This window comes from Hordeum vulgare, chromosome 4H, assembly GCF_904849725.1.
Source record: "Hordeum vulgare subsp. vulgare chromosome 4H, MorexV3_pseudomolecules_assembly, whole genome shotgun sequence".
Classification (NCBI taxonomy): domain Eukaryota; kingdom Viridiplantae; phylum Streptophyta; class Magnoliopsida; order Poales; family Poaceae; genus Hordeum; species Hordeum vulgare.
This window is the reverse complement of record NC_058521.1, coordinates 197,063,618-197,090,419: the sequence shown is the minus strand read 5'-3', so window position 1 is coordinate 197,090,419 and position 26,802 is coordinate 197,063,618.

The window sequence follows — 26,802 nt, the reverse complement described above, 5'->3', positions numbered from 1 at the left end:
CACTGGATTTTGCATGGTGCCAAAGTCAGGTGTCAACACATGCCCCCCCGTTTTTTGGTAAAGCTTGCATGCCGAAAAATAATTTGCAGTACATTTGTTCTAAGGACGATGTGAACACTCCATCGGCCATCTATATTTCTCACGGCGACAATTATGATACGGCCATATTTATTCTAAGGGGCGATAATCATATATCGGTAGTTGCCTATTTAGGCTTCTTTCCATACACTCGGGTAGTACCTCTTCAGATATCTGCCATTGAGAGCTCGAGGTAATAATACTCCTTGTATGTATTCCACCAAATATGAATTTCCAGGAACTATTCTTGCAATCCTAAAAGGACATTCCTAGTTTGGAGACCACTTCCAAAATTTTCTATCTCTAGAACCAATCGGCATAATTACTTTCCACACAAGATCGCCAACTTGAAAATTCTTCAACTTGACGTTTTTATTGTAAGCTCTTGATACCCTCAACTTCTCCTTTTATATAGCCTTTAATGAAGATAACCGATTATCCGCAACTTCATCAATATTGTCCATCATCAAATCATAAAAGTCCACAGCCGATAAAACATTTTGTTTGGCTATCTCAAAGCACTCAAACTTACTTCTACTGGTAAAATAGCCTCTTGACCGTACACTGGCTCATACGGAGTTACCCTTGTAGCACCATGCCTTGAGATTCCATGTGCCCATAAAGCCTCAAAAAACAACTCATGCGATTTTCTTGGATTATCCTCAATCTTATTCTTAATGAGTTTAATCAATATTTTGTTGCTAGACTCAGCTTGTCAATTAGCTTGGGCATAATACGGAGATGAATCGAGCAACTTTATGTTGTATGATTCGGCAAATTCTCTAACTTGATGCGACATGAAGGATGAACCTTGATCTGTAGTCACCGTGTGAGGAATGCCTAGTCTATGAATAATGTGTTCGGTTATGAATTGAATTACCTCCGTATGTGTCATGTTCTTGAGAGGTACTGCTTCAGACCATATAGTGAAATAATCACTTGACACCAACACGAACCGAACATGGATAAATTTGTCCAATGAAGTCTAAACCCCATTATCTAAAAGGCCACGACTTGATAATAGGATGTAACATAGCAGCAGGAGCCAACTGAATATCACCAAATTTTTGACAAGCTTCACATCCTTTATAATACCTGAAGCAATCATTAACGATCGTCATCCAGTAAAACCAAGCATGTTGCAACAAACACTTCATCTTGGGAGTTCCAGAAATACCTTCTTGTACCTCTCCCATAGCAATTCTAGCCTGGTCTTCGTCCAAGCATTTCAAAAGAGTATCATCAACTGTTCGGCGATAAAGTTAATCATCCCTCATCACATATTTGAGAGCTATACGCCGAACAGCGTTGTCCACCCTTTCACTCGAATCACACAAGTAATCAATAATGGGCTTCATCTAGTCTAGATTTTCACTTGTACTAGATTTTTTGTTAGTGGCCGAAGTTGTATGTTCTGGTTCGGCCTCTCTCATACTGGCAAAGATATACATCGACTTTTTAGAAATATGAAACATGCCATGATCAACATGATAGCCGAATGCTTGTTGTGCCAAATCATTCGCTCTCTAATTGTCATGTCTAGATATATGAGCTATGCTAAAGCAATACAAAGCAGAAATTATATCTAGACATTGGTCAAGATAAATATTAAGTGATTCGTCTATACATTGAGAAACTGTGGATATTTGTTGTACCACTAATAACGAATCCCCAAAAGCCTCAATATGGGTAGCGCCTATAGCTATCAACATCTCTAGGACAAATAACAGTTCTTCATATTCGGCTTCATTATTTGTGCAAAAATGTTCCAATCGACATGAGGCTTCATGAACAGCACAATGGGGAGATATAAAAACAATACCAACACCTTGGCCATTGCTACAAGCTGAACCATCAAAATATAATCTCCACGACACTACCGAGACAATGTTTACATCAACATCGTGCTCATCATTAATACGATGCTCAACAATGAAATCAGGAACTATTTGGCCTTTCACGGATTTCAAAGATTCATAGGCCAAATCATATTCAATCAAAGCATAAGCCCACTTGCCAATTCTACCACTAAGAATTGGCCTATGCAACATATACTTAATGACATCGGTTTGACAAGCTATTATGCAAGCACTCGACACTAAATATGGTCTCAGTTTTGTGCAAGCGTAATATAAACAAAGGCATAATTTGTCAATAATGTGTACCTTTTCTCGGCGTCTAATAAATGCCGACTCAAATATGTAATAGCTGTTGGGGAACGTCGCATGGGAAACAAAAAATTTCCTACGCGCACGAAGACCTATCATGGTGATGTCCATCTACGAGAGAGGATGAGTGATCTACGTACCCTTGTAGATCGTACAGCAGAAGCGCTAGAGAACGCGGTTGATGTAGTGGAACGTCCTCACGTCCCTCGATCCGCCCCGCGAACAATCCCGCGATCAGTCCCACGATCTAGTACCGAACGAACGGCACCTCCGCGTTCAGCACACGTACAGCTCGACGATGATCTCGGCCTTCTTGATCCAGCAAGAGAGACGGAGAGGTAGAAGAGTTCTCCGGCAGCGTGACGGCGCTCCGGAGGTTGGTGATGATCTTGTCTCAGCAGGGCTCCGCCCGAGCTCCGCAGAAGCGCGATCTAGAGGAAAAACTATGGAGGTATGTGGTCGGGCAGCCGTGAGAAAGACGTCTCAAATCAGCCCTAATTGCTCCATATATATAGGAGGAGGGAGGGGGACCTTGCCTTGGGGTCCAAGGGACCCTCAAGGGGTCGGCCGAGCCAAGGGGGGGAGGACTCGCCCCCCCCCAAACCGAGTTGGACTTGGTTTGGTGGGAGGAGTCCCCTCCCTTCCCACTTCCTCCCTCTTTTTTTTTCTTTTCCTTTGATTCTTTATTCTTGGCGCATAGGCCCCCTTGGGGCTGTCCCACCAGCCCACTAAGGGCTGGTGTGTCTCCCCAAAGCCTATGGGCTTCCCCGGGGTGGGTGGGCCCCCCCGGTGAACTCCCGGAACCCATTCGTCATTCCCGGTAACTCCGAAAACCTTCCGGTAATCAAATGAGTTCATCCTATATATCAATCTTTGTTTCCGGACCATTCCGGAAACCCTTGTGACGTCCGTGATCTCATCCGGGACTCCAAACAACATTCGGTAACCAACCATATAACTCAAATACGCATAAAACAACGTCGAACCTTAAGTGTGCAGACCCTGCGGGTTCGAGAACTATGTAGACATGACCCGAGAGACTCCTCGGTCAATATCCAATAGCGGGACCTGGATGCCCATATTGGATCCTACATATTCCACGAAGATCTTATCGTTTGAACCTCAGTGCCAAGGATTCATATAATCCCGTATGTCATTCCCTTTGTCCTTCGGTATGTTACTTGCCCGAGATTCGATCGTCAGTATCCGCATACCTATTTCAATCTCGTTTACCGGCAAGTCTCTTTACTCGTTCCGTAATACAAGATCCCGCAACTTACACTAAGTTACATTGCTTGCAAGGCTTGTGTGTGATGTTGTATTACCGAGTGGGCCTCGAGATACCTCTCCGTCACACGGAGTGACAAATCCCAGTCTCGATCCATACTAACTCAACGAACACCTTCAGAGATACCTGTAGAGCATCTTTATAGTCACCCAGTTACGTTGCGACGTTTGATACACACAAAGCATTCCTACGGTGTCCGTGAGTTATATGATCTCATGGTCATAGGAACAAATACTTGACACGCAGAAAACAGTAGCAACAAAATGACACGATCAACATGCTACGTCTATTAGTTTGGGTCTAGTCCATCACATGATTCTCCTAATGATGTGATCCCGTTATCAAGTGACAACACTTGCTTATGTCCAGGAAACCTTGACCATCTTTGATCAACGAGCTAGTCAACTAGAGGCTTACTAGGGACAGTGTTTCGTCTATGTATCCACACAAGTATTGTGTTTCCAATCAATACAATTATAGCATGGATAATAAACGATTATCATGAACTAAGAAATATAATAATAACTAATTTATTATTTCCTCTAGGGCATATTTCCAACAATAGCACGCTCCTTTCCTTCGGTCTCTTGAGTCAAAACAGCACCAATAACACCTTCCTCCGCAGCAATGTCAAGCCTAAAGGGCTCTTTATGTTTGGCCGCTTTCAACATCGGGGGAGTGCTCAAAGAAGTCTTGATCATGTCTAATGCCTCTTGCTGTTTGCTGTGGCAACAAAAGTCCTTCCTTGGCGCTAGGAATTCTTCTCGTTACTTCTCTGGTTTGCGTCTGTTTTTCCCTTGAAGAGCTAATTGTGATGCAGCACAGGAGAAGTAAGTATTTCCCTCAGTTTGAGAACCAAGGTATCGATCCAGAAGGAGGGCCTCGTCAAGTCCAGAGTACCTGCAGAAACACAAACAAGCTTGCACCCAACGCTTCAAAGGGGTTGTCAGACCCTACAAGATTGTTTGCAAAGTGAGATCTGAAGGCGGAAAGTGCGACGAAGTAAAAAGTGTAAGGCTGAAAATATGGTGTGGAGTAGACCCTGGGGGCCATAGTGTTCACCAGAGGCTTCTCTCATAATAGCAAATATCACGGTGGGTGAACAAATTAGTGTCGAGCAATTGATAGAACCGCGCAAAGTTATGATGATATCTAAGGCAATGATCATACATATATGCATCACGTCCGAGACAAGTAGACCGATACTTTCTGCATCTACTACTATTACTCGACACATCGACCGCTATCCAGCATGCATCTAGTGTATTGAGTTCATGACGAATAGAGTAACGCCTTAAGCAAGATGACATGATGTAGAGGGATAATCTCAAACCAATGATGAAAACCCCATCCTTTTACCCTTGATGGCAACAACACGATGCATGCCTCGCTACCCCTTCCGTCACTGGGTGAGGTCACCGCACGGTATGAACCCAAAACTAAGCACTTCTCCCATTGCAAGAATCATAGATCTAGTTGACCAAACAAAACCCACAACTCGAAGAGAATTACAAGGATATGAAATCATGCATAAGAGAGATCAGAAGAAACTCAAATAAGATTCATAGATAATGTGACCATAAATCCACAATTCATCGGATTTGGACAAAAACACCGCAAAAGAAGATTACATCCGATAGATCTCCATGAAGATCATGGAGAACTTTGTATTTAAGATCCAAGAGAGAGAAGAAGCCATCTAGTTACTAGCTATGGACCCGTAGGTCTATGGTGAACTACTCACGCATCATCGGAGAGGTCATGTTTTTGATGGAGAAGCCCTCCGTGTCTGAATCCCCCCTCGAGCAGGGCACCAGAACGTTCCCCATATGGGATCTTGCGGACGCAGAAGCTTGCGGCAGCGGAAAAGTGATTTTGATGATCTCCTGATTTTTTGGGATTTTTAGGGAATTTATAGGCGCAACCCTTAGGTCAGGTGGCGCTCAGGGGCCCCCACAAGCCTGGGTGGCGTGGCCTACCCCCCTGGCCGCGGGGTGGGGGCTTGTGGTGCCCCCGGGGTTCCCCTGCCTTGGCTCCCAAGCTTCCCGATCTTCTTCCGTTCCAGAAATAATCTTTTCTGGGATTTTCTTCCGTTTGGACTTCGTTTGAAAATCTCCTCTGAAAGGGGTCAAAAACATGGAAAAAACAGGAACTGGCACTTGGCACTGAATTAATAAGTTAGTCCCAAAAAATATATAAAAGGCATGCAAAACATCCAAAGTTTGACAAGATAATAGCATGAAACCATCAAAAATTATAGATACGTTGGAGACGTATCAAGCATCCCCAAGCTTAACTCCTGCTCGTCCTCGAGTAGGGAAGTGATAAATAATGAATTTTTGATGTGGGATGCTGCATAGCATAGTTGTCCTTTGCAACTTCTTTCACGTGCCATGAATGTTCATATCCGTAAGATTCAAAACAATAGTTTCCTATTGACTTGAAAACAATAATACTTCAAGCAAACTAGCAAGGTAATCATGAACTTTCAAAATAACAAGGCCAAAGAAAGTTATCCCTACAAAGTCAAATAGTCTGGCTATGCTCCATCATCCTCACACGACTAATGTAAATCATGCACAACCCCGCTATTGGCCAAGTAATTGTTTTCACACTCTTACTTTCTCAAACTTTTTATAACTATCACGCAATACATGAGCGCGAGCCATGGATATAGCACTACAGGTGGAATAGAGTGTGGTGGTGGTTGTGAGACAAAAAGGAGGAGAAGGTCACATTGACTCGGCGTATCAATAGGCTATGGAGATGCCCATTAATAGATATCAATGCGAATGAGTAGGGATTCCCATACAAAAGGATGCACTAGAGCTATAAGTATGTGAAAGCTCAAAAAGGAGAACTAGTGGGTGTGCATCCAACTTGCTTGCTCACGAAGACCTAGGGAAATTTTGAGGAAGCCCATCATTGGAATATACAAGCTAAGTTATATAATGAATATTCCGACTAGCATATGGTGGTGATGAAGCAAGAAGCTCTCAATCATGAAGAACATGATGCTACCATGAAGCAAAAGTGTGGAAAAATATAGTAGCATTGTCCCTTCTCTCTTTTTCTCTTTTTTCATTTGGGCTCTTAGGCCCGTCTTTGATTTTCCTTTTTTTGGGCTCTTTGGCCTATTTTTTTATTTCCTTACATGGAACAATGCTCTAATAATGACGGTCATCACACTTTTATTTACTCACAGCTCAAAGATCACAATGATGATGACTCCATAGGAAATGCCTCCGGTAGTGTACCGGGATGTGCAACGATCTAGCATGGCGTATGACGTTGAAACATCTCGCTAGCTATCTTACGATCATGCAATGGCAATATGAGAGTGACGGCACAAGTCATGAGACGGAACGGTGGGAGTTGCATGGCAATATATCTCAGAATGGCTATGAATATGCCATAGTAGGTAGATATGGTGGCTGTTTTGAGGAAGGAATTTGGTGGGTTTGTGCACCGGCGAGAATTGCGCGACACTAGAGAGGCTAGAAATGGTGGAAGGTGAAAGTGCATCTACACCATGGGTTCACATTAGTCATGAAGAACTCACATACTTGTTGCGAAATTTTTATTAGTAATCAAAACAAAGTGCTAAACGCATACTCCGAGGGGAAGGGTTGGTAGGTGTTAACCATCGCGCGATCGCGACCTCAACACAAAGGATGAAAATCAATAGATCAATTATGCTCCGACTTCCTAACATAGCGGTTCACCATACGTCCATGCTACAGGAATCACTAACTTCAACACAAGTATCTCTAGATTCACAACACCCTACTAACATAGCTCTCAATATTACCGAATCCACGCCTCAAAACTAATTGAGAGGAATCAGAACTTCTCTTTCTACTCAATGCACATGAAGATGGAGGTTTTTTGCATCCTCTTTGGGTACCTATCACATTTGGGACTACTTTCATAGCATAAGCCAACTACCAAATCACGCACCGCCGTGCTCTAAAAGATACTCCCTCTGTTCCTAAATACTTGTTGTTGGGGGGGACTAGATTAGTTCTCCCCAACAACAAGTATTGTGGCACGGAGGGAGTATAAGTGAAGCACTAGAGCAAAAGTATCTAGTTCAAAAGATATAAGTGAAGCACTATGAGCATTATAGCAAAATCATGATGAGTGCATGTCTCTCTCTCTCTGAAAAAGGTGTGAAGCAAGGATGATTGTGACACAACAAAAAGAAAAGACTCCTACGATACAAGATGCTCCAAGCAAAACACATATCATGTGGTGAATAAAAATATAGCTCCAAGTAATGTTACCGATGGATTGAAGACGAAAGAGGAGATGCCTTCCCGGGGCATCCCCAAGCTTAGGATTTTTTGTGTCCTTGTATTTGGATTGGGATGCCTTGGGAATCCCCAAGCTTGAGCTCTTTCCACTCCTTATCTCATCGTCCATGAGAAAATCACCCAAAACTAGAGAACTTCACAACACAAAACTTAAACAGAAACTCGTGATAACGTTAGTACAAGAAAACAAACTACCACTTCTTTTGGTACTGTAGTAAACTTGAATTACATCAATATTGGTGTTGGGCTACTGTATTCTCACTTTTCCATGGCTAGTACCCACAGATACTAACCATAGTTTCATCGAAACAAGCAACCAACTCAACGAAAACATAATCTGTCAAAATCAGACCAGTCTGTAGCAATCTGTATACTTCGTATACTTCTGGTACCTCAAAAAATATGAAAAATTACTACGGCCTGGGCAAAAACCATATCAACCAGCAGAAAAAAGAATAAACTCAAAAGCTCTTTCTGAATAAAAATGAAAAATCATCTCGTGAGCGAAAAGTTTCTGTCTTTTTCCAGCAGGATCAAACAACCATTACCAAGACTAGTCGTAAAGGTTTTGGTTGGCTCAAACACAAAAAGAAACACAAAAAACACAATCACAACAGAATTGTGATGGTGTGGACGCAACAAAACAGAAATAAAAAAGATAAATTCATTGGGTTGCCTCCCAACAAGGGCTATTGTTTAACGCCCTTAGCTAGGCATAAAAGCGATAGAATCACGTATCGTCGTCTTTGGTGCTCAAACCATAAGTGGCCCTCATCATGGATTCATAAGGCAATCTTATTTTCTTTCTAGGAAAGTGTTCCATGCCCTTTCTTAAAGGTAATTGACATCTAATATTCCCTTCCTTCATATTGATGAGAGCTCTGATAGTCCTTAGGAAAGGTCTACCAAGAATAATAGGGCAAGTAGGATTGCAATCAATGTCAAGCACAATGACATCCACGGGTACATAGTTCCTATTTGCAACAATAAGAACATCATTGATCCTTCCCATGGGTTTCTTGACAGTAGAATCAGCAAGATGCAAATTAAGAGAACACTCTTCAATCTCATTAAAACCCAGAACATCACATAAAGACTTTGGAATCGCAGAAACACTAGCACCCAAATCACACAAAGCATTGCACTCATAGTTTTTGATTTTGATTTTGATGGTAGGTTCCCACTCATCATGAAGCTTTCTAGGGATAGAGACTTCCAATGCAAGTTTCTCATAAAGAGATTTTATCATAGCTTCGACAATATGATCGGTAAAGGCCTTGTTTTGGCTATAAGCGTGCGGAGAGTTTAACATGGCTTGCATCAAACAGATGCATTCAATCAAGGAGCAACTATCATAATTGAATTCCTTGAAATCCACGTTAGTAATTTCATTACTACTCAAAGTTTTAACATCTTGTACTCCACTTTCAATGCTTTTAGCATCAAGATAGATCGACTCTGAATCCTTGGGGCACTTTTCAACCAAAGTGGATTCATATCCAGCCCCATAATCATTAGGTTTGACACAAGAAATCAAAGATTCAATGGGAGTTACACCAAGAACTTTATGATCTTCGTGATTCTCATCACGAGAACACGCCTTTTTAAGCCATTCATGTCTAGCACGAATTTGGCGGTTCTTTCTTGGCTCTCAATCATGGAAACACGCATAAATTTCAAAGTTTCATCCATGTTGATTTTGGGAGGAGCACATCTAACTTTCAAAGCATCAACAGCACTAGACATTCTGTCAACGGTCTTACCTAAATCGTCAATTTTGAGTAGATTTTCCTCTATGGACGCATTGAAAATCTTTTGAGAGTTCATGAACTCTTTGATATTACTCTCTAGATCAGAGGGTAATCTATTGTAATTTCCATGGGTATTGTTGTAGGAGTTGCCCAACTTATTAGAGGAGTTACCAAGAAAAGGCCTAGGAACATAGTTTCCTCTAAAGGCATTGTTGTTGCCAAAGTTATTCCTACCAACAAAATTAACGTCCAAGCTAGCGTTGCTACTCTCAATCAAAGAAGACAAAGGCATATCATTAGGATCCAAAGGAGCACTTCTACTAGCAACCAAATTCATTAACTCGTCCATATTAGCACTCAACGAGTGAATTTTCTCTATAGCATATACCTTCTTACTAGTAGGTGACCTTTCAGTGTGCCACTGAGAGTAGTTCGTCATGACGTTGTCTAAGAGCTTTGTGGCTTCTCCTAACGTGATTTCCATGAACATTCCACCTGAGGCGGAGTCCAAGATATTTCTAGTAGAGAAATTCAAGCCAACGTAAAAGATTTGAATAATCATCCAAAGGCTCAAGCCATGAGCGGGACAATTTCTAATCATTAATTTCATTCTCTCCCAAGCTTGTGCAACATGTTCATGATCAAGTTGCTTGCAATTCATGATATCATTATGGAGAGAGATGATCTTAGCCGGCGGAAAATACTTGGATATATAAGCATCTTTGCACTTATCCCAAGAATCGATACTATTTTTGGGCAAAGAAGAAAACCATGTTTTTGCGCGATCTCGCAACGAGAAAGGAAAAATATTCAATTCAATCACGTCATTATCCACATCTTTTTTCTTTTGCATATCGCAAAGCTCAATGAAGGTATTAAGATGGGATGCGGCATCTTCACTAGGAAGGCCAGAGAATTGCTCCTTGATAACAAGATTCAGCAAAGCGGCATTGATTTCGTAGGACTCCACACTAGTGGCGGGAGCAATCGAAGTACTAATAAAATCATTATTATTAGTATTCGAGAAGTCACAAAGTTTTGTGTTTTCGTTCATGGTGACTTTAGCAAGCAAGCAAGCACACGAGCTAACAAAGAGCAGGCGAGAAAAAGGGTGAACGAAAAGTCAAATGAAAAAGGCAAATTGGTGAAGTGGGGGAGAGGAAAACGAGAGGCAACTCGCAAACAAAGTAAATTCAAGAGATGAGTTTGCGACACCTACTTGGATGAGTTCTTGACTTGATCTTCCTCCCCGGCAATGGCGCCAGAAATTCTTCTGCTGCGGCAACAAAATTCCTTCCTTGGCGCTAGGGATTCTTCTTGTTACTTCTCTGGTTTGCAACGGTTTTTCCCTTGAAGAGGAAATGGTGATGCAGCACAGGAGAAGTAATTATTTCCCTCAGTTGGAGAACCAAGGTATCGATCCAGAAGGAGGGCCTCGTCAAGTCCAGAGTACCTGCGCAAACACAAACAAGCTTGCACCCAACGGTTCAAAGGGGTTGTCAATCCCTTCAAGATTGTTTGCAAAGGGAGATCTGATGGCGGAAAGTGCAACGAAGTAAAAAGTGTAAGGCTGAAAATATGGTGTGGAGTATACCCTGGGGCCATAGTGTTCACTAGAGGCTTCTCTCATAATAGAAAATATCACGGTGGGTGAACAAATTACTGTCGAGCAATTGATAGAACCGCGCAAAGTCATGACGATATCTAAGGCAATTATAATACATATAGGCATCACATCCGAGACAAGTAGACCGATACTTTCTGCATCTACTACTATTACTCCACACATCGACCGCTATCGAGCATGCATCTAGTGTATTGAGTTCATGACAAACAGAGTAACGCCTTAAGGAAGATGACATGATGTAGAGGGATAATCTCAAACTAATGATGAAAACCCCATCTTTTTACCCTTGATGGCAACAACATGATGCGTGCCTCGCTACCCCTTCTATCACTAGGTGAGGTCACCGCATGATATGAACCCAAAACCAAGCACTTCTCCATTGCAAGAATCATAGATCTAGTTGGCCAAACAAAACCCACAACTCGAAGAGAATGACAAGGATATGAAATCATGCATAAGAGAGATTAGAAGAAAGTCAAATAAGATTCATAGATAATCTGACCATAAATACACAATTCATCGGAGCTTGACAAACACAACGCAAAAGAAGATTACATCGGATAGATCTCCATGAAGATCATGGAGAACTTTGTATTGAAGATCCAAGAGAGAGAAGAAGCCATCTAGTTACTAGCTATGGACACATAGGTCTATGGTGAACTACTCACGCATCATCGGAGAGGTCATTGTTTGATGGAGAAGCCCTCCGTGTCCGAATCCCCCTCCGGCAGGGCACCAGAACGTGCCCGAGATGGGATCTTGCGGAGACAGAAGCTTGCGGCGGGGAAAAGTGATTTCGGTGATCTCCTGATTTTTTTGGGATTTTTAGGGAATTTATAGGCGCAACCCCTAGGCCAGGGGGCGCTTAGGAGCCCACAATCCTGGGTGGCGCGGCCTACCCACTTGCCGCGGTGTGGGGGCTTGTGGGGCTCCTCGGACTCCCCTGCCTTGTCTCCCAAGCTTCCCGATCTTCTTCCGTTCTGGAAAAATCTATTTGGGGATTTTCTTCCATTTGGACTCTGTTTCAAAATCTCCTCTGAAGGGGGTCAAAAACATGGAAAAAATAGGAACTGGCACTTGGCACTGAGTTAATAACTTAGTCCCAAAAAATATATAAAAGGCATGCAAAACATCCAAAGTTTGACAAGATAATAGCATGAAACCATCAAAAATTATAGATACGTTGGAGACGTATCACTGTTTTGCCCCAAAAGTAAAATTAGCATCATTCTTTAACCGAAGGATAGGAGTGAATGCATCAACCTTCCCTGACAAATTAGCTATGAAACTTCTCAAATTATTGACCTTGCCAAGGATTTTTTGCATATCTCTCTTGCATGTTGGACCCTCCACTTTCTGTATAGTTCTAACTTTTTGGAATCAATTTCTACACCATTCTCATGAATAATGAAACCCAAAAACTAACCAGCCAACACGCCGAATGCACACTTCAAAGGATTCGTGTTCAGTTTGTATTTTTCATTCTTTCAAATACTAAAGGCAAATCAGCCAAATGAGAGTTAAAAGCATCCGATTTGACGACAATATCATCAATACAGACTTCAAGTATAATACCGAGTAAATCGTGGAAAATTAAATTCATAGCCCTTTGATATGTGGCACCAGCATTTTTTAACCCAAATGTCATCACTGTCCACTCGAATAGACCAAGGAAACCAGGGCAACAAAATGTTGTCTTGGACATGTCCTCTTCGACCATAAAAAATTGAATGTAACCCGCATTACCATCAAGAAAGCTGATAACCTTATGTCCATAAGCATCATTAATAAGCACGTCGGCTATTGGCATGGGATACTCATCTTTTGGTGTAACCCTATTTAAATCTTTGAAATCAATGCACACTCTTAAGTTGCCCGACCCCCTTTTCTCCACTGGTACAGCGTTAGAAATCCACTCGGCATACGTGCAAGATCTACTAAAATTACCTTTCCGCAAACGATCGATCTCCTCCTTGATTCGATCATACGTTCTTGGATTAAACTTTATGCCGATTGTTTGTAAGGTCTAAAACCGGCCTTTATAGGTAACCGATGCTCCACTAGTTCTCGGCTTAAACCTGGCATCTCATGTTATTACCATGCAAAGCAACAAACATATTCTTTCAATAGCCCGATCAACTCAGCTTTACGATCGGCTCTCAAATTCTTGTTTACAAAAGTCAGTCGAGTGACTGAAACATCTCCTATATCTATCTCTTCTAATGGATTGATCGTTGTAAAACCTTGTCATAATTTATTCATGTCATCTAACTCTTCTATAGATTCATACATATCGTTCTCGCTAGAATGATATTTTGCAAGACATTTCTCCAACCACTCGGAATTAGAATCCATTTAAACATATCATACCTTGGAGCCAATTGCCTCCAACTGGATTTAAAGAAACTTCCATAAAACCTCTCTTTATAGCGCTGAGAAAATTAAACTCTGATAGGTCACGCCCTTGAAGCAAGTAGCACTGGGATGTTGCCAATCTACTGATGCATCGTCCAAAGCAACACAAGCCGAGTTATCCGCATGAATGACTTCCATTTCATCGTCAACCCACTGAATTAAGAGCTCGTGCATACTAGATGGCACGCACTGGTTTGCATGAACCCAATCGTGGCCTAAAATCACGTTGTAATTACCTTGCACCTCGGCGCCAAACAATGCAGTAGCCAAAGTTTTGCTTTCGACTGTAAGTTCCACCTACATCACACCTCCGGCTTCAGCTTTCTTTTTGCCTTCAAACCCATTGAGAACCATATTGGTCTTGATTATTTCGTCATCGGGCAAACCCAATTTCTTGAAGACCTTATAGGGCATGAGATTCACCATAGCACCACCATCAACAAACCACCGAGTGAGTGGTGATCGATTGATATGACCTCTGAGGTACAATGGTTTCAAGTGCGTCACTAGTTCTTTTGGCTTCTGGAATATTGCATTTTTAGGGCCAAAATCCAATTGAGCCACCTCCCCTTCTTCATCCACAGCACGAAACTCAGCGGGTAGACAGTACACCATATTGATATACATACCTTCATGAACTGCTGTAGGCTCATAGTCGAAAACACCATCTCCATTTTCAAGCATGTCAACCTACTCCGATATATCTCCAAGTGAAGAAGTAGTACAAGGTGAAGTGGACGATGTAGTAGTGGTTGCATCGTCCTTAGTCGATAGTGTAGATGTTGGTCTGATAGGTGTAGAAGCCGCTGCATTTTGCATTTTTTTAGGTTTCCATACTTGTTTTGTAGACACCATGGGCCGAGTATCATTGAACAATTTATCTTTTTGCTTCTCGGCCTCTCGTTCTGCCAACTCATGATTCCTTAATGTCTGTAGTTTCCACTTTTGTGTTTTCATTATCCCTGGAGGACACCCCTTTGCTTGAGTGCATCTATGATCTCGTGGCTTGGTTCGGCTAGTACTTGCCTCATGATCATTAGCCGAATGCTTTGGCGTGATAGAGAGTATCGGCTCAGTCGGATTGCAATGCACAATCGGCTGATGTATGGTGAATGTTTTGTTTCCCAGGATGAGTGGGCATTAAATTTTTCCTTGCCTTTTCCTGACTCCAACACTTGGCAATTTGACACGCCACTCTTGTTAATTTTTCTAGCCTACGAAGGTTTCAGTCGGGCGCACCCTTTTACTCGAACGTTCAACTAGGTAGAATCCACTCGGTCGTATTCTTTCATTCAGATAACTTCCACCCGGGTGCATTCTTACACTCGAATAATTTCCACTCGGCGGCATATTTTGAACAACCGAGTGATGGACACCAATATTCAGTGGGTTTTCATACGAGCATCTAAGTCGATCCCAAACAGACTGTCGTTGTTCTTGTGGAAATTGTACCCTCGATCCAGTCGGTTTTGCATACTGGCCGAACATATTAGCTCATGGTGACCTTGGTCACTTCAGGTACGATGACTGATTAGAGCTAGAACCGGCCGATTGATTGGCATTCTTGGACGTCAACATGTCAAAAGTTCGCTTGATCCACTTACAATGTACCTTGCCTTCATTCTTCTTTCACCTGCCAACTTCTAGACTCTTGGGCTTAAAAAACTTGACATGAGTGTTCCCTTGTACTTGTGGTTGCCCCCCCGAGTGTAGGATTACTGACGGTGATCTTAATTATCTCCTTGCCACCGGGCTGTTTGTCAAGCATACCTTGTCTCCCCAAGACCTTGTCGCCCTCCTTGATTTTCCTGGGCTCACCTATGAAAAAATTGGACTTATTAGCAGATTCGGCTACCTCCAGCCGAATGAGCATTTTCTTACCCTCCAAATCTATGGTGTTCATAGGAAAAGGCTGTTTATCAACTTTCATCTCAGAAAAGTTCAATCGTCTGTCGTTAATGGCCCATTGTATGTGTCGTCGAAAAACATTGCAATAGTTAGTAGGACGAGAAAAATAATTATCATATTTACAATAAGCACACCGTTTTAGCTCTTCTAACGGCGGTAAAGTATGAGATATTCTGATAATCTTAGCTTGCAGCAAAGCATCAAATATTTTTTCACACTTAGCAATGTTAAAGGTGAACTTCATCTCTTCATCACGATTCTTATGAATCAGTTTCAGATCATTGCAAGTAAATGGTTTGGTCTTTGATGGCCAACAAATTCAGTAGACTAGATGTCACCCTCATCATTCGAGTGATCACTATCATATTCAACCAAATTCATCTTTGGACGATAAGTTTTATATCTATGCACATCTTTAAGATCTTTACTACGGATTTCCTGAGTCAAAGTCCTTTGCAAGACTTGGTTGATACTTAAAAAATCATAGCCTTCTAGCTTTTCTCTTATGTTAGTTTTTAAACCATTAAGCACAAGATCTACTAAGTCCCTCTCGGTTATCACCAAACTATAACACCGGTTTTTTGTACCTCTAAAACTCTTGACGTAATCAGAGACCGATTCATCATGCTTCTGTTTAACCGATGTAAGATGCGATAACTTAAGTTCATTGTCGCCGCTATAAAAATGATCATGAAATTTTTGCTCTAGCTGCGACCATAGACGGATAGAGCCATGTGGTAATGAAGAAAACCATGAAAATGCAGTACCAGTTAAGGATAAAGGAAACAAACGCACTTTCAATTCATTCAGTGAACCTACTTCACCTAACTAGGCTAAGTATTGACTAACATGCTCCGATGTGGTTTTTGTGCCCTTCAATTAAATTTAACAAAATATGGGATTTTATATCCCGGAGGGCACTGTATTGCATCGAAGTACTCGGGATACGGTTTTTGATAAATCTGATTCCTAGGTAGTTCAACACCAAAGTTTTCTCGAAGGATTTTAGCCATCTCCTCTCTGAAATTACCTAGAGCATTGTTCGTAGTGGACGATGAAGTTTGCTGCAGTGGCATAGGAGAAGTACGATTACTAACGGCAGGTAGGAACTGTGGTATATATGCCAAACCATAATTCGGCAATGTTCTAGCAACGTTCGCACCTATAGGTAATGCTTGGCTCGGTGTTGCCACTGACTTTGGTATGCTCATGACACGACTAAAGGGTGCAGCTCCAATCAGGTTTGTTTGAGCAGGATAATAATTCATCGGAATGGTAGGTGTCGATGCAATAGGTAAAGACAAATTAGTGTTTTCTGCACCACTCGGCATAACAACATTATGAGCAGATGATTGAGGCATATTTTTCTGAGCAGCAATATTTTCCAGGAAAGATTGATAGACCAGATTGTTATCATCGGCAATAAGACTCTCAATCTCAGTCCATTGCTCAGGAGAAAAGGTAGTACTCATAGGGTGTTTAACCTGCTCGACTTGATGAAGAGGGAACTTGATTTCTCCAATCGGAGTGATATTGCCTTGGTGATCCTTCTTGAAGTTTGCAAGCAATTCCTACAACTCCTTCTCCTCGCGTGCCTTCTTGTACTCCTCATAGGCTTGACGATGATCGGCCGATAGTTCATAAATCTTGGGCTTACTCATATTATCGGCGTTTACCTAAGATGGGTTGGGCTTACAGACATGATGGTTGATGATGATGGTTGATCTTTCGTCCCGAGCGGAGTCGCCAAAAATTGTGTTGACACACGAACACGTTACGTGTACCCTTGACCCCGGGGGTGATGCACCGCAACTCACGTCAAAGGAGACCCGACCGACATCGCGATACGCAAGAAAGTCGGCGGAAGCTTTTGAGGACCCGAAGCCCCACACGCCCGGGAGGGACCCCGTCAGGGAGTGCGGCGTCTATGGGCTGCCCTAGGTCAATTCGCTCGCCCCTAGATCATCGGGATTCGCAGCTCTCAAAATCGAGGGACAAGGAAGAACGAGAGATAAAATACGATGGAGAGATAAAACGTAGATGAAAAAATAGTATATTGATGTTTTGATTGTGTGTTGTTTCAATCGGCCATCACCTCCAATATATATAAGAGGCGACTGGACTTCCCGTACAAGCAAACGATTCATATAGACTTTCCTTACAAGAAAATTACAGGAAATCACGTTCTACAGTCATAATTCTAGTCTAATTTGGATTCAGCCCAAATCTAGCCCAATCTTCTGTCTTGCTCCTTACATGGGCCGTGGAATCTGCATATGACCTCTGATGGATATGGCTTAAACATCAATTTTGTGTGCCTCGGTGAGGCAAACAATCCGTACGTTGATCAGTTTCCCAAATAAGGTCATGTCGAGTACTCCACGAGGTCATCTTTAACTTTCAATCAACCTTGGTCATGTAGCGGACTGGACACTCCGAGTGTTGTAGCATCCCTGCAGGCCGCGTACTATCTTATATGATAATGGACTTAAAAGGAAAGTTGACCGTTTCAAAGTTACGAAAAACTTTCATGTTTAACAATTTTCCATCCAAGGAAATATAGAGGACCACACAGGCCAATCTTTACCTTCTGGTTGAATCACTCGGATGTGGAGACCTTTACTCGGTCGAGTGAAATTTCTGACTTGGACAGCAATTTTCCCCCTCGGAATTCATATATCTGGACTCCATGACCTAAGTTTCACTAGTATTTGGAAACTTTTCACTTGGTCATAAGGCCTTCAATCGGATAGCTATATTTTCACTCGGATGATAAGCTTTTCACTTGGATTTCCCGAATAAAAACACAACCTGAATTCGTTTCGCCTCTGCAGGTTGCATACGACCTCGGATTTGGGCAATTCATATATCAAAATCGACCGAGTCGACGAGACGAAACCTTTCGCGTTGAAGATTTTTCGATTCAAGGCCACCTTGAGAGCTTAATCGCTTGCACGACCCACCAGACACCATCTAGGCAAGTGTCTGGTCCCTCGCGCCATACTTTTGCTCAGGGTCTGTTCTGAGTGTTTTGCTTCTAACTTTTGCATACGAGCTCGGATTGAGATGATTTATATGTAAAAATCGATAAGCGCAACAAGACGAAGACAATCGATGTAGAGAATTACTTCATCAGAGGTTGTCTTGGAGGTGTAATCGACCAAAAAAGCACTCAGAATATCCAAACATGACAATCCAAGTGTAATTTTCCCCTTGAAATGATGTTGAATGGCGATGGCCTAAACATCAAGATTGTTTCACTCGGTAATATGAACTTTCTCGTATAAAAAAACTTCTTGTTTGAGTCCATCTTTAATGCATTTGCTTCATGCCAAAATCAGGTGTCAACACCTTCTAGCCAATGTTTTCGGGGGGAAGAAGACCAAGGCCGGTATAAAAGAAAGGCCCAGCCTCCGTACAAGGGGATTTGACCCCCACCGTATCCACTAGGGCAAGAACTTATCTTTTTAAGCATATCCCACCCCAAGAAATCCCGAAAACAAGAAGGAGTAGGGTTTTACACGGTAACGTGGCCCGAACCTGGGTAAATTGTCGTGTGTCCTGGGTTGCTTCCCTTAAGCTCGTGTCGGCAGAGAGTCATCATGAAGTTGAGAGGTAGAACAGGGTAGGAGAGCAAGCACACCCCAAAGTTCGAACCTTTCGTTGGGTCTGCAAAGCCCAGATTCCGACTGTGAGTGACGAAGTGGGAAGAAGGAGTAAGTGAGGGGATCCTCGAGGGGCCTAGTAGACACCTGGTCATGCCAAGGGGGCTGGCGCGCCCTCATGGCTAGTGGCCACCTGGGACACCCCCTGAAGTGTTTTTAGTGCCAGAAATTCTCAAATATTCAGAAATTATTAGGGTAAATTTTTTTGGTCATTTGGAGAACTTTTATTTTTGGGCACTTTTTTATTGCACGGAAAAATCAGAAAATAGGATGATCATGAATTTTATTGTATTTACATAAAAATAACCAGGAAAACTAAAATGGATACATAGAGTTGTGCCTACTGAGTTCATCGAGCTCATAGTTCTTGAAAGTGATTGATTAACAAGGTTGATCAAGTCTTATTAACAACCACTTCCAATTAGCATGACCCCGAAATTTTTTCATAAAACATTAAGTTACCTCAATGGGGATATGCATATCCCCAACAATAAGTATTTCATAGGCAGTAGGTAGAGGTAGCTGAAAACTTTCTCTCATGGTAGTCGAAGAATTTTTTATGACATTAACACCGTTCACTTGAAATTGTTTCCTCGAAAAATGCATCGTATGTTCTTTACTACTGACCTGAAAAGTAACCTTGCTTTTATTGCAATCGATAACATACCCTGTAGTATTCAAGAAAGGTCTACCAAGGATAATTGACATGTTGTCATCCTCGGGAAAATCAAGTACAATAAAGTCTGTCAAGATAGTAACATTTGCAACAACAATGGGTACATCCTCACAAATACCGATAGGTATGTCAGTTGATTTGTCAACCATTCGCAATGAAATTTCAGTAGATGCGAGTTTATTCAACTCAAGTCTTTTGTATAAAGAGAAAGGCATAACACAAACACCAGCACCTTGATCACACAAAGCAGTTTTGACATAGTTATTTTTTATGGAACATGGTATAGTTGGTATTCCTCGATCTCCTAGTTTTGATGTACTCCATCATGAAAAGTATAATTACCAAGCATGGTAGAGATTCCAGCTTTAGGTATTTTCCTTTTATTTGTGACGATGTTTTTCATTGTAACACCCAAGATGCAATCCTATCCTTATTTTGGCGCGAGGGCCTCGACGGGTATAGAAATGCATCTCATTGTTTCGCAAGAATGGATATCATTACAAGTACATGTACTGAAAAGATGAGTATAAGGAATTGGCTTACACTCGCCACAAGCTACATCAGAGTCACATTAATACAACAACATAATCAATCATCATAAAGAAGATCAGGATCCGACTACGGACGAAAACAAACGACAAAAGAACGACGTCCATCCTTGCTATCCCAGGTTGTCAGCGTGGAACCCATCCTAGATCGATGAGGAAGAAGAAGAAGAAACTCCAAATAAAGCAATCATCGTGCTCACGTCAAAGTAACTCTTTACCTGTACCTGCAACTGGTGTTGTAGTAATCTGTGAGCCACAGGGGACTCAACAATCTCATTTCCAAAGGTATCAAGACTAGCAAAGCTTAATGGGTGAGGTATGGTTAAGTGGTGAGGCTGCAACAAGCGACTAAGCATTTATTTGAGGTGGCTAAATTACGAGTACAAGAATAAGAGGGGGGATGATCTACGCGTAGAGGACGTGATCTACTGATGGTTAAATCAATGATCCTGAACACCTACTTACGTCACACATAACCCCCACCATGTCCTCGATCGGAGAAGTAGCTCACTAAAGAGACAATCACGGTTACGCGCTCAGTTGGCAAGTTTTAATTAAGTTTACTTCACGTTTTCTAGAACCGGATGTTAAACAAAGTTTCCATGTTGCCACATAACCGCGGGCACGACTTTTCAAAAGATTTAACCCTGCACGGTGCTCCAACTAGTCCATCCCAAATTACCACAAGACGCATAGAAAACCTCGATCATGAAACTCATGATCTCCTCGGATTCCTTAGTGGAAAACCTCAACTCTGAGATAGCCCAAAGCATCACCGGAATCCCGATGCAGAAGATATTTCGTAAAAGATAAAGCGAATACAACAAGGTCGCCCGACGTGTGAACGAACCCGATAGGAGCCGCATATCTCGTTCTCAAGACACGACCGAATGGGAAAGCATACGAGTAAAACCAAACCTCGAGTTGTCCCATGGTGGCCCCGCAGTCTGCCCTTTTCTGGACCAACACTCATGAGGAGTGCTGGCCTGGGGGTTGATTAAGTTTCCTCGGGTTAATTACTCCCATTGTGGTTCATTAGCTATTAGGAAAATGTAGTATCAAAGTTGGGGCTTGCCAGACCAATTTTATACTAAAACGAATTATCAAGGGGGTCCCCATAACAACCCCGATTGTGTAAGGAGCGCTCAATTATGGAATATAACACCGGTAGCCGAAACTAAGGCTACAAAGGGTAAACGAAACACCAGGCTAGAAAGCCGAGCCTTCCACCTTCTACTATGTATATACGTGCATTAAATTAAATATCATTAATATGGTGATATAACCGGGAACCCATGTTATCACATGGAAGCAACTCCACGTGCCACTAGCAACACTAACACATGGTTAAGCAAACGCTAACATAGCCAATTAGTGGTTTGCTAGGTTGTGAACAGGTCGAAGGCTTTCATGGCAATGTTCAGAGGGTGACATATAAGTGGTAGGCAGCGATACATAGCAAAATAAACGATACAACTAGCATGGCAATGATAGTAATGGTATCTAGGGAAATGATCATCTTTCCTCTGATCCCGCTTGGAAGAAGAATGACTTCGTGAAGAATACGAACCGACGTAGTCGAACGGATCCACACATACCGACACGCTTGCGGAACTTTATCGAGACGAAGTAAACCGGAAACAAGAATCAACACACGATATTCACAATGGCACATGCACGATATGATTCACACCCTAATATGATGCATGACGAGTTTAAATTATGCAAGGCACGACATGTTAATTCACAACAATCAAACACTACACGTTAAGTGAAGCTCAATATGCAGCGAGTTGCATATTGACAAAACTCCATGTCAAATTATTTATTTCACTCCCATTTAGGTGCACGATAATATTAAATGTTTTTAAACATGGAAAGGGGTGAAGCATAAATTAAACTACCTATATAGGCATTTTAAATGAGGCCGGAAACGACATATAGCATCTCCAAACTGACATGATGTTTTAACTTTGAAATATGTTCAGATCTGTCCTAACCGCATTTTCTGTTTGTTAAACAGAAAAACAAACTGGTTCACGTGATTCTACTCATCGTTCTAGTCCATTACATATATGGCTCATCTCCAACGGAGCTACGGTTAAATAACTACGACCTAAACCGTTTTAGCATGTTGTCACGCAAAACAATGCGAATAGCACGGCTAACAACTTTAAATGTGCATAGTAGTTGAAAATATTAATCTACCGGAAATTCTACACATTCTACATATAAGACTTGTTCCGACCCGATGCACGGTTTTAAAACTACGGGCGTTTGAAAATATTCATTTTTCTGAAATTAATATATTCATAGGACCTAAAAAAACCTACACGGGCCGAATATGCTACTGCAGCCTAATAGAGCTAGAGCGTAGTATAATTATACTACGCCCACGGCGACAAATAGAGGGCTAGGCACTGGCTCACCATGGGCTGGCCTGGTCGGTGGAGCGGTGCGGGCCTGGCCTGCTACTGGGACGTGCCGGGCGTGACGAGGCAATAGCCCACGTTGTGGATCCGGCGAGCGGGCACTCGTCCCTGTCCTCCTGCCCGAGACCGGGGACGGCGCCGTGGTGGCGGCTTGCCGAGGAGGCGGCAACGGCGGTTGGGGGCGACGGTGGGGCGAGGCATTGCGAGGAACTACGGCCCCCAGCCCGAATCTGGCCGGTTCCAGCCAGCGGAGGAGGTGAGTAGTGGCATGCAAGCGATGGCGGTGGAGGATGGTGCGGTGGCGGCAAGACGGCGGCGCATGGCTGGCTATTGCTGGTCAGGGCGGCCTCATGTAGCGGCACGACGTTCCGGTGGCGGGGCACGATCGCCGGAGGCGCGGCGACGACTGCTTGGTCCGGCGAGGTGGGGACAGGAGGAGCTCACGGCTCTCTCTCTCGATCCAGATCGGATCGGGGAGGAGCGCCCGCTCCTGGCGGATGCGGGGCGACGGAAGTTCAGGCCCGGCGGGCTCCGGTTGGGCTCGGGCGGTCCGACCGCTGGAGGGAGGAGGCACCGTGGGTGGCAGCTGGCTGGCGTTTGGGCACATGATCCGAGGGGATTAGTGTTTGGTCCGAATTTGGCAGGGGGAAGTGTGCTAAATAGGGAAAGGGGAATTAGCCCGTTTTCGGAGAGTTCGATCTCGATCGGACGACTCCGGTTGCGGGGTTGGTTAGGATGTATATGGTGGGCTGTGTGGAGGGGTCTAGGCGCAGATGAGAGGGAAAACGGGCAACCCGACGACAGAGATTTTACACCAAAAAACGTCCGACGATAAACCGATGACGTTGCTGCTATGGTCGACCGTTCGGGTATCAAACAGACTCCGATTGCGACTAAAATTGGTAGGCGGCCTACTTACAGAAAAATAAGACCGCACAACAACTTTCATCCCAATTCGAGAATGTTTTATACACACTTTTAAAATCAATATTTGAATGATGTTGCGAGCGCCTGCGAGTGTGGTTGGTCTCGAACGGTCAACAACGAAAACAGAGAGAACCGACAACAATAACGGATGGGAGTTTCAAAAACCGACGGCAACGGAGTGCCGGTGCAATGCAGATGATGCGGATATGAATGCGACAAATAAATAATCATAGGGCGACAACAGAATAAAAGGGGAATCTTTTGGAGCGTCGCTCTCGGGCTGTCACATTCGTTGTCACACCCTGTTTTCACTGCACTACTTCTGTAATTCAAAAATCTGAGTTTATTAAAAGTTTTCCAGAATAAATGATGTGAGTGGCATGGTTGTCACTGTATGTTTGTATGCTTGGTTGTGTGATATCAAAAACCATATTTCTCATAACTTAATTATTTTCAAAATCCTTTTCTCTTGTTCTGGTCATTTCAAAACCATGTTTTGGGTTGCACTACAAGTCTTTGATGGCAACAAGTGCTCCTATCCAAAGTTGGTGATTTGGTTCTAAAACCATTTTAGTTCACCAAAACCATAAAATAATTATTTTATAAATTATTTGCATGTCCATTTCTGAGACCAGAAATGATATTCCAAAATGGAAAAATACTTTTCTGCCTTAGAAAAATCTGAGAAAATTGGAGATACTTAGAAGGACATATATTTTCCATACATAAGATTTTCAACCCCTATTTATATTATCAATATTTTAGTAAAACCCTAAAAACCTATTCTGTCTATTTTGACCTTTTGAAATATTTCCAAAGGAAATATTCTCAATAAGTTCCTAGAAAATTCTAGTGATCTCCCTATGCCATATTTGGTGCCCATATGAAGTTTCACCATTATCCAAGGTGGTTAAGGTCACCAAATAATTCCAAAACCCCTTCTGTCTAGTAGGAAGTTAGAGCAACTCTACATAGCAAAGTTTATCCAATGACGCTGAAACTTTGCATGAGTGGCTAATACCTCAAATGAGGACTCCATGCCAAAAATGGGATTTGTGGGACTTGATTTGCCCACACTCCCTTTTAAAGGAACACATCTGGTCATTTAGGGATGGTTTCAAGTTTACAAAGCTAAACTTGTCCTATGGAGCTCAAACTTGGAGTTGCCTCGTATTTTTGTTCCAAACCTAGTCCTGTTAATTTGCATAGCCACTAGTGGGGTGCAACCACCCCAAACCACTGTCGAGCACTTCTGGCAGCATGGAAAAATCCCTCTTAACCCGAGCTAAAACCAGTCCCTTTCTCTCAAACTCTTAGATTAGGTTTCTAGCATCAGTGCCTAACTCCAGTCAAGTGGCCCTTCTCTGGTTCAAAGTAGAAAATCCAAAAACTCCAATTTAAGCTTCAGCTCAAGGGTGACAGAACCTCTTTTCCTCCCCTTCTTTGACTAGTCGAAGCTTCCACGGGATTCAAATGGCTAGGTATCTCCGAGCAAGGTCCCAGGACACGCCAGACGCATCCACGACACCCTAGAGAACTCCAGCATGCCGTGGCATGCCAAAGCTGCGCTCTGGGCGCGCTACAGAGAGCAACCGAGGTGGGGGCGACTCCCTCGGCCAGTTTTATCCTCCCTGCGGTGTCTCTCCTCTCCCCGACAACCCATATGCATCAGGCAGCCCCAGGGCCCCTCCTTTCCTGCGCTAAGAGTCGGTGCGACGTGCGCCTGCGCGCACCAGTAGCGGCCAGAGGAGCGCGCCCACGCAGGCGCGCCACTCCTCTCTCCCCCTCTCTCGCAGTGAGCCCCGGAGGTCCAAAACCACGTCCTGAGACCGTGGTTTCGACCCCAACCTCTCTCTGCACCCCCATGAATGCCACGGTGGGATCACCGGTGCACCCGAATCGGCTCACCGTCACGGGCCTATTTATAGCCCCTCCCCTTACTCCAGGACCTCTCACTCCCCCCCACCTAGACCCCAATCACCTCCCTAGCCACCCCATTGAGCAACCATAAGCCCGTGTACTCGAGATCGACCGAGGCCCCTCTGCCTCGGAGCTCCAGTCAATCTCCGGCTACACGACGGTTCGCGCGTCCCTCTGCCAACCTGCACACTCCCCGTGACCCCAGGATCATTTCCCCCCTCTTCCTCGAGCAAATACGTGCCCGTAGCCACGACCTCTTCACCAAAGCCCCCTCATCATCGACTCGACTACCAGTAGGTAGGCAACGACGAGACTGGCCCATTCCTGTCGTTGTTAGGGCCTGAGGACGCCGGTAGCCACGCCGACGTGCTCCTCCCCCTCTTTGTCCAGAGGTAGGAGACGACCCCGACAGGTGTGCCCCACCTGTCGGTGGCCCATCTCTCTCTCCCTCGCTCCACGGAGCCGCTAACCACAGGGGCCCGCGCGTCAGGTTTAAACCTGACGGCGCGCGCACCTCGGAAGGCTGGTTGGCTGGCCACTTGGCCGGCCCAGTTCCAGGCCAAGCCAGGCCAGGGTTATTGCCCTTTTTTTTTTTATTAAAACCTGGTCTTAAATGATTTTGATAAAAATATTTAACCAGTGAAAATTAATGATTCTTCCACTATTATTTTTTCTAAAAATGAGGAGTATTTAATGGAACTGTTAGGAAAATTTTTAGAACGACTTACCTGTTTTATAATAATTAAAAAGGCTAATTTGGAATAGTTTTGCTTCTGTTAAATTGATTTTAAAAATATTCTTTCACTAAAAGCAGAGCCAAATATTTTTTTTAAATAACAATTTGGATTTATCAGAATTAAACAACATTTTTTAATGTAACTTTGTGATTTGTTTTGGAGTGAGCTACTTATTGATTTTTCTTTGTTACAACAATAGAAACCCCGTGTGACGAAGGACTTGGACTTGAAGACCCCGAAGACCCCGGGTACTTAGTTGAGCAAGGCAAGCAGCCCTTTAACCATGTCTGAGCATATGTTATATTGCATGCTAGTGTATCAAATATTTATGTTGCATGTGATCATA